The sequence below is a fragment of the Lipotes vexillifer genome, unplaced genomic scaffold, assembly GCF_000442215.2.
Source record: "Lipotes vexillifer unplaced genomic scaffold, Lipotes_vexillifer_v1.1 scaffold777, whole genome shotgun sequence".
Classification (NCBI taxonomy): Eukaryota; Metazoa; Chordata; class Mammalia; order Artiodactyla; family Lipotidae; genus Lipotes; species Lipotes vexillifer.
In genome coordinates this window covers 885271-895037 of record NW_006784423.1, presented here as the reverse complement: position 1 = coordinate 895037, position 9767 = coordinate 885271, and the positions used below count along the sequence as shown (strand labels likewise).

The 9767-nt window shown below is 43.0% G+C and overlaps 1 non-coding gene across 1 annotated transcript; it reads right to left on the bottom strand.

The window, feature by feature from the left end:
* Nucleotides 1-429: 429 nt before the first annotated feature.
* Nucleotides 430-502, bottom strand: TRNAK-CUU (transfer RNA lysine (anticodon CUU)). The gene has a single exon. It is a non-coding gene; the product is annotated as a tRNA-Lys (tRNA).
* Between the last annotated feature and the right edge of the window lie 9265 nt (nucleotides 503-9767).

Here is a 9767-nt window from a genome sequence, read left to right as displayed (position 1 = left end):
TTCTCTGCAGTGTCCCAGATCCCGGAATGAAGTTGGAAGTTAAAATGAACAAATAAACACAATCCCTATTCGGATTTGCAGACACTGAGGTGGGAGCCCGTCCACTCACAGCAACGGGATAGGAGGGAGTCCTCGTTTGAGCCCTGGTGCCTGGTGACAGGTGGGCTTGAGTGGCACTGGCAGCAAGCTTTTCACGGCTGTGAACCTTGCTCAGGTTTCCAAAGCTCAGGTGTGCAGGAGGGAGGGGTTGAGCGAGGTGCTGGGTCCTTCTGTAAGGGAGCCTCAGTTTCCCCATCACGAAGCTGAGAGGGTTGACCTCTGTTATCTCTAAGATCTAAACCTCTAAGAGTGAATTTGCATCATTACACCTGTTTGTTTTATTTAATTTTTTTTAGCTTTGGCCACACTTCGCAGCTTGTGGAATCTTAGTTCCCTGACCAGGGATCGAACCTGGGCCCTCAGCAGCAAGGGTGCAGAGTCTTAACCACTGGACCACCAGGGAATTCCCTCATTACACCTGTTTAATAACCCATCATGTGCCTTCTTAACGGACTGTCTCTAAGGGCTCAGTGGCTCAATTCAACTAAAGTGAGTCCTTGTCAAGCTACTACATGTAAAGGCAAAATAGTAAGAAATGATGTTCCATTGCTACTGATGGGCTCTTACAACCTCCCGGGCTGTGTGTGTGTGTGTGTGTGCGCGCGCGCGCGTGTGCGTGTGTGTGTGTGTATTTGCTATTGTCAACGTTCCTCTTTTAGTAGTATTTGTTAAGTATTCTATTTTTTGGTGATATTGAACATAATAAGCTAATGTTTTCCTTTACATGTTAATACTATTTATCAACTTCTTTAGAGATGCTTATTTAATGTATATTAATCCCCAAAGAAGGCAACTCATTAATACCCGGGAGGCATTATTTTAGAAAGTATGTATTGTCGGATAAATTGGGTTAAGTTTTGCCAAGCAGAGGGAGCAAGTTTCTCAGCCACTAAAAGCCTCGTGCTGAAGCCAGAACCCAAGGAGCTATGTACCTGCTTTACTTCAGTGTGTAGTTAACGAGGGCAGCTTTGGCAGAGAATTAGGGTGGAACCTAAACATCAGAATTAGGTTTTTATATATTTTTCCAGTTATGTTTATGCACATAGAAGCATTTACCCAAAGAACTTTTATATACACAATTCTATACCTTTGCTTTTTATCAGGTAATAATATCCCATCAACACCACATATATTTATTACATAAATTTCAACTGCTGTGAATCCAAGCCCACAGTGCCCTATTCTGCACCCTTAGGGTCAGATGTATTTCAGTAGTCACAATTTTTCAAACTTTGGAAAGATAATACTCTTTATAATAAATTCCCAGAAAGCTCCGGGGAGGCACTTCTTTTTCAACCATACTGTTATTTCTGCAGTGTAACAAATGAATATTCACACTGACTGCAATGAATAAAAGCTATCAACCACACAGAACAGATGCACCAACAAATATGTACACTGCAAACTCTCTTTAAAACTTCAGTGTCCAGAATGTTTGGATTTTTGAATTGCTGATATAGATGGGTATCACACTACTTGGAGTCACTGGATTTATTATCCATTTTCCTATGGATGGAACTCAGGTTATTTTAGGGATTGTATTATTAAATATGGGATTGAAATGAACATTTTAAAAAATGCATCTTTGGAGAAATACGAGGATATATCCTTCGGATGAAGCTCCAGAAGTAGAATTGATATTGAAGATGAAAGTCAATTGACACGTGATTTTACATTTTGGTAAATCTCGCCAAAGTCCCTTCCAAGGAAGTTGCAACCATGTGATATTCTCACTAGCAGTATATGAAAGAGTCTGTTTCCTTGTACTCCTCCGGTATTAGATATCTGGGCTCCTATAACAAAGTACCACAACTTGGGTGGCTGATGTGGTATGAATGCCTTGCCTCACAGTCCCAGAGGGTAGGAGTATGAGATCAGCGTTGGCAGGGCTGGTTCTGTCTGATGGCTATGACGGACAGTCTGTTCCGGACTCCACTCCCAGCTCCAGTAACCTGAGACATTCCTTGGCTTGTAGACAGCTGTCTTCTTCCTGTTTTCCCCCTTACGTGTCTCTTTGCCCACATTTCCCCTTTTTAAAAGAATGCCAGTCCCATTGGACTAGGGTCCACCCTAGTGGCCTCATCTTACCTTGATCGTCTGCAGGGACCTGTTTCCAAATAAGGTCACATTCGCAGGTCCTGGGGGTTAGGGCTTCACCGTGTGGTGGGGACTCAATGCAGCCATAACAGCTCCCAACAGGGACTATTATGAAACTTTCCCAACATGGTAAGTAAAAATTAGCATCTCATGATTTCAATTTCCTTTTCTAGTTGGATTTGAGTATTTAATTTTGTAAACTTTTTATTTTGAAATGAATATAGATGCACAGGAGGTTGCAAAAATAGTGCGTGGTGGGCTTCCCTAGTGGTGCAGTGGTTGAGAGTCCGCCTGCCGATGCAGGGGACACGGGTTCGTGCCCCGGTCCGGGAAGATCCCACATGCCGCGGAGCGGCTGGGCCCGTGAGCCATGGCCGCTGAGCCTGCGCGTCCGGAGCCTGTGCTCCGCAACGGGAGAGGCCACGGTGGTAAGAGGCCCGCGTACCGCAAAAAAAAAACAACAAAAAAAACAAAAATAGTGCGTGGAGTCCTGTAAGTCCTTCACCTAGCTTCCTCCAAAAGTGACATCTTCTAGAACTGCAGTATAATGTTAAACCCAGGAAATGGACGTTGGCATAATGCTGTGGACAAGGCTACAGATCCTACACTGTTCTCGTCAGTTTTCACACGTACTGTGTGTGTGTGGTAGGTACGGGTTACTGTTCTATTCCATCCTGTGCTTGGATCTCGTGTGCAGATCTGTGCATCCATCCCTACAACCAAGGCAGAGAAGCACAGAGAAGCTTGCCATCCTACCCCCTTGATCACATCCTCCACCGCACCCCATCCCTACCCTCACGGCAACACTGATCCACTCTCTCCACCTCCAGTTCTGCCATTACAAGGATGTTATAACAACGGTATCATTCAACATGTAACCTTTAGAGATAGCTTTTCACTCAGCATAATGAATGCCCTTATGTTGTGTGATACAGTGGTGCCTAATACATGCATCAACCTATTTGCCCCTTCTTATTGGCAAGTAGTATTCTGCTGAATTATTTTTTAAAAAAACATTTAAAAATATTTATTTATTTGGTTGCTTTGGGTCTTAGTCACAGCAGGTGGGATCCTTAGTTGTGGCTCATGGGCTCCTTAGTTGTAGTATGTGAACTCTTACTTGCAGCATGCACGTGGGATCTAGTTCCCGGACCAGGGGTCGAACCCCATCACCCTGCATTGGGAGCCCAGAGTTTAACCACTGTGCCAACCAGGGAAGTCCCTCTGTTGAATTATTTTTAATATTAGTAATCAGTGATGTTTATTTTTTTGTTAATTGCCTATAAATACTTTTGCCTATTTAAAAAAGCTGTTTCTGTTGTTGGCTTTGTCTTGCTTTATTAGTTTTTATTTCCATTTAGAATTTTCTTTATCATATCAAGTTATCAATCATGTATTTTGTGGGCCCTTAGTTTTCTGTCACCCACAGAAAGGACTCCCATTCAAAACTTGTTGAATTTAACAAAAATGTTAAAATCTCAAATCTGTTTAGAATTATTCTGTGTGTGCTTAAGGAGTGAGGTAGGGATCTAGGTACCATGTGTGTCTTAAATGTATATTTCCTACAGATGATTTTGTGCAAACTTTTTGTCCATCTCCGTATATATGTGCATTTGGGTGCTTGCACCTGCTTGAAAAGCATGTCGTTTGTGAACCCCAGGTTAATTATGACATAAAACTTACTCAGCTGCTAAACATCACGTACTAGTTTATAGGAAAATTGTCCAGGATTCCAGATCTAGGTGAAAAATGGGAATTTGGGCAGGTGTAGGTAGACATTAAGAAACTATAAAAACTATTAACTTGCAAATACAGGGTGTAGGCTTTTCAGATGATGCAGGTGTATAGGTTTTCAGCCAGATTCCCAAGGTCAATGCACCTACATCTACCATCGTATTTTTTTTTAACAAAAAGTCCCCCCTAACCTGAAGACTAGCAGCACAGGTAGGGTAGGATACAGGGTGCAATCTCAGTAGAGCTTTCCCACTGATGGGAGGGCGGGTCCAGTGGCTAGAGCTATTCTTCCACTTGGAGACACAGTGACCTCCCTGGTCTAGTCCTCAAGCAGGGGCTTGGCCTGTAGCGTCATGACCACAGTGAGTGCCCAGCAAAGACAATACAGCCAGCGGATGAGCCTCCAGCCCTCAGCTGGCCTTGGTGATGAGCTGCTGGTGACTTTCCTCTATGCTGTTCTCATGCCCAGACAATATTCCTGTAGGGAACTTGCTGACACATGTAATCTCCAGTGATGAGGATAAAGGAAAGTGGAGAGAGACACATACCATGCAAATAAGGACTTTCTCCCACAAAAATCTCTGAAGACCCCGCAGACTCATGGGCCTCAGAGCTGGAAGGACACCCAGATTCTGTCTATGGGGACTCTCCCTGGACGGACGCATTTCTCTCATAGCATCTGCACTGGTGCAGCCCGATGGCATTAACGTGGCTTTGAAGTCATGGAGTCCTGGGGGTCCGTCATGCTCCACAACTTAATAGATGCGTGACCTTGACTGAGTTAGTTAATTTCCTCCATCGTAAGATGGGAATAATGGAGGTGTGTGCCTTACAGTTTTCCTGAGCACGTCAAGTTAGATAACTTAGGCAGCCTGCCTAGCATCGTGCTGGGTACATGGTATGAAATAAGAAGCTGCCAGCGTCGGTACCTCCCGTGTCCAGAAACTCCTTTCCTGAGGCCATCCTACAACTTAGGGGTAAAATGCCACCAAGATTTCTCAGTTCACTGCCATCTGCTAGTGAGTCCATGGTGCAGAATGAAGCTCATCAAAGGTCAATTTATTTTGTTTCTTTCTTCGACTCGTAACTGTACTGACCATTTCAGGAAGGTGAGAGCCTGCCCTGGGCCAAACGAGGAGGTCAAGTGGACAATCTGAAAAGTTCTTTCCTAATAAACTCTTAGTGCATGATAATGCCTTACTGTGTCTGCCTTCCCATATAACATATTTGTCATTTTAAAAAGAACCCTCAATGTCCTATCCCAAAGGAGTCATTAACCGTGGAATTCTTGTGTCCAAGGAAGGTCGTGTGGGGAATCAGGGGTGAGTAATGGGTTTTTTCTCCTTGCCGTTCCCATTCGGTCATAGAGGCATCTGCCCTGATAGAGGACGTCTGTTATACGAGCCCAGGAAGAGGAAACGTATCTCATTCTGGTCATGAACACCAAGGACCAGGTAAGCCTGCAAATCACCTTTGCTGTCACCTGAAGAGCAAAGTAGAGACAAGAGATGGAGTGAATGAGAGAGAGATTTTCAGGGTATCTTTTGAGCATCTAGAGACAGTGATGTGGGATCTAGCACTGGTCTATTTTTCTTCTCAGTTTAAGTGGGTTTGAGGGGATTCGTATTACAAACAGCTAAAAGAATCAGGTACAAATGGATCACTAGCTGAGGAGTGAAGGGTTATAAAAATCTATTACCACTATTGAACAGACAACTTGAAATTTAGGCTGTATTGATCATAAGCCTATAGCATAAAAAAGTAAAACGCAGACCTTATCAGTGTATCTACACTGCACGCAGATCTTTCGATGGTTCCGTATCACAGCATAAACTGTCTTTGAATCAGGCTCAGGTCTCAACACCGACCCTAGTCATTCTCCATATGACCGTCCAGTTTCATGCCACTTCCTGAGTTTTCATTTTGTTAATTTGAAATCGAAGCCCTTGGGCTCCGGCCTTGCAGAGATTTGACTTTGCCGCTTGCAACTCCATTGGCCTTGAGCAAGTGGCCAAACTGTCTTACCTTCAAAATTAGTTTTTTAATTTTTATTGGAATATAGTTGATTTATAATGTTGTGTTAGTTTCCTGTGTACAGCAAAGATATACATAGATCCACTCTTTTGTAGATTCTGTTCCCATATAGGCCATTACAGAGCACTGAGTAGAGTTCCCCGTGCTTTACAGTAGGTCCTTATTAGTTATCTACTGAATATTTTATATGGAGTAGTGTGTATATGTTAATCCCAATCTCCCAGTTTAACCCTCCCCTTTCCCCACCGGGTAACCATAAATTTGTTTTCTACATCTGTGTCTCTATTTCCATTTTGTAGAAAAGTTCATTTGTACACTTCTTTTAGATTCCACATATAAGCGATATCATATGATATTTGTCTTTCTCTGTCTGGCTTACTTCACTCAGTATGACAACCCCTAGGTCCGTCCATGTTGCTGCAAATGGCATCATTTCGTTCTTTTTTATGGCTGAGTAATATTCCATTGTCTACATGTAAAAAAATAGTTTGGGGCCTTGAAAGAATCCCTGTATTTACTATTTTTCATCACTACTTCCATGAGTCAGGGGTGATGTTCTCTCAGTACAGTGATGATGTCTAATACGTCTACAGGTGGAGAGAAAACATGTGTGCTTCCTATTCAAATATCATGTCCAGGGCTTCCCTGGTGGCGCAGTGGTTGAGAGTCCGCCTGCCCATGCAGGGGACACGGGTTCGTGCCCCGGTCCGGGAAGATCCCACATGCCGCGGAGCGGCTGGGCCCGCGGGCCATGGCCGCTGAGCCTGCGCATCCGGAGCCTGTGCTCCGCAACGGGAGAGGCCACAGCAGTGAGAGGCCCGCGTATCGCAAAAAAAAAAAAACAAAAACAAAAACAAATATCATGTCCACAACACCAAGAATGTATTTAGTTCAGGGAATCTTAAAATTTGTGAAAACAAGCATGTAAGTAATCGGAACTGTAAAAACAACTGATGTGATCCTCAGACTGAGCAGCCAAAGAATGTCAAAACCTTAAAAGTTAATCCTATTAAGTCAGAATAAATATTATAATTGTAATTACTAAATTATTAATTAAACTAATTAGGTCAATGAAAAATTAATCATATTATACTTGTGGACATCCCATCATCAGGTCTCTGTGTCTAGTTAAATTATGTTTTATTACTCTCTCTCTTAATTATAAAGACTTCACCTGACAAAAACAAAATAGTTTGGGAGATAACAGTAACTACCACACGGTATTGTTATAAGATTTAAATGAGGTGGAGAATTAAAGTGTCTGGCCCGTAGTCAGTTCTCAATGACTATGAACTACTTTTGATGCTGTGATTGTATATCTTCACCTTGCAGTGCATGGCCTGCATGTGATACCATCTAGATAGATTTTTTTTTTAATTAGTAAGTAAATATGTCCTTAGCCTTGAAAAATTCTTCAGTTCATATTTTCCTCCACTGCATGGTCAATTCCTTGTTTCATGGAGCCAGGGCTATAGTGCTCAGGACCATGAGTGGGCTCTGAGGCCAGTAAAACAGGAGTTAAGGTCCGCTATGCTATTTTTGATTTATGGGACTCGGACAGGTCACTGACTCGGGTGGGTCAGTTTCCTCGCCTGTACTTGGTGGCAGTGGGACTACATACTCTTAGGGTTGTCAAGAGGATGAAATAAGATGATTTAATAAGTGATTTGCATGACCTAATAACCTCCCCCTCTTCCCCCTTTTTAGTGGCTGGTGCCTAGCATACATTGGTACAGAAATTCCTGGGTAAGTAGATATTATGGATATTCTTTTAAGTATTGCTTTTCGGTCCGCAAATAGCAAGAAAAAGACAAAATCACTAAGACAAGCTCAGTTCGTCTATGAGCATCTCTGCCTGACGCCTGACAGCAACTTTACTTTAGTTTATATGGAATGGAAAATAGAACTGCAAATCTCACGGCTACTGCTCCGGTCTCCATTTTGCTTCTTTCCAGCTACGCAAATCACACCAAAGCTTGGACTCTAGCAACTTACTTCCATTTGTGTGATTCACACTTCATATTTTCACACCTGAAGTGGCATCAGAAGTGGATAAACTCCATCAGCAAGGGGTCTGTGAGGTCTTCATGACCAGCACGCAGAATATTTTCAGCTCAGTCAGTACTCAGGAAGGATTAGGATGATGTCACTTGTTTCTTTTAAGAAACGCAAGGTTCTAGCGTCCTTTAATTTTCATGAACGTCTAACGCAACGTAGTCAAATTCAGTAATGAAGATAGTCTGGAGACTTATCGAATCAGAATGTAATACTGGAAAATCAAAGTCAAAGCATTTCAAATTTTTGTAATTTTAGCTATATTTGTGGACGTTTGTAAAGTTGTGATGACAGCAAATTTAACGTAGTGGTTAACAGCATGAGTTTTAAAGTGAAATTGCTTAGGTTTGTAATTCTTGTCCACCACTTTCTAGCTGTGTGGTTTATTTATCCTCCCAGGTCTCAGCTTCCTATTCTCTAAAATGAAGGTAAAAATAGTTACTCTTCATGGTCATGTTGTGATATTAGATATACATAAGGCACCTGTTATAGTAGCCGGCACTCAGTGAGGGCTCAATAACTGTTGGCCATTGTTATTTTCAGTTAAGGATCTGAGAGCCAATCCTCGATTACTATGGAAACCAGGTTATTACGCATGCGTTCTTGCCGCTGTCACACTCTGTGATGTGAACGTGGGATTATCGGCTCCACAGGTCCAGGTCGGTCTCAGTGTTCCTGGACAACAGACTTTCATGGAATTATCAACTGTCAGGGGACATTTTAGGGTCTCCATTTGTGAAATCATCATCCGTGTCGATCAGGAGATGTCTTCCCCGCCCCTCAAAGTCTCCCATGAGCGTATTTATCTCCATCCTTGGTGAAAGTAATCAGAGCAAAGAGGAGTGCAGGCAGTTGTTCTGACTTGTCCTTCATTCCATCACAGACAGCGACACACAGTGGGTGAGAGCATTTTGGAAGGAGCCCCCTGCACTCACCACTGTTCTCTGTCTCACTCTCTGTGTTGCTTCCAAGGTCGTTCCCATGTCAGCCCGTCTGCATTAACACAAGAGGGTGTTCCCTTTAAACTCAACCTCCGGGCTCATTACTGTGCATGAGGTTTGGTTTCGCTACTCCAATTTGTGGACGTGCCCCAACCGAACAACAACATTTAAAATGGCCATTTTGTTTGCTCAGTGCCAGCACCTACCTGCTGCTGTACATGCCAACGTCAGCTACCAACTGGTAACAAAGGGACTGACTCCTCTTATTTGCATCAAGAAAGAACTCTGTGGTTGCCTGTCTCTACCCTGGCCAAGTCCAGCAATATGCCTTTACAGACCAAGGTTAAAGGATATTTTCCTGCCCTCTGAGCCCATCCCCCGGGCTACCAGGAAGCAGTAGATAATAGGGCTGTGAGTGACCTTGAAAATGACCAGATAATGTGAGATTTTTGCCAATATTTTCTTTCGCTTTGGAGAAAACAGCCCTGTTGTCTATTTGGAAAACACAGGAGGTGAGGTATTGCTTGATCGTTGCATAAAAGGCTGTCCGTGCAATGCCCAATTTCTGTTCTCAGAATATCTTTTCAGAGCCAGTTAGGGTTTTGGGGAAAGGACGGCAGAGAGAGGATTTCACGCAGTGCAGCTTTCAGCATCACTCTTTATTTCTGTCATTCTTGGTGGAAGAGCTTCCAGATTCAACATCTGCCGTCAGTCTTTTTTGTGAGATGAAATTTCACGTGGAAGAGAAACATTCTTTTTTTTAATCAAAAGTAAGGAGATAAAAGCAACTAAATGCTGTTAGGAGAC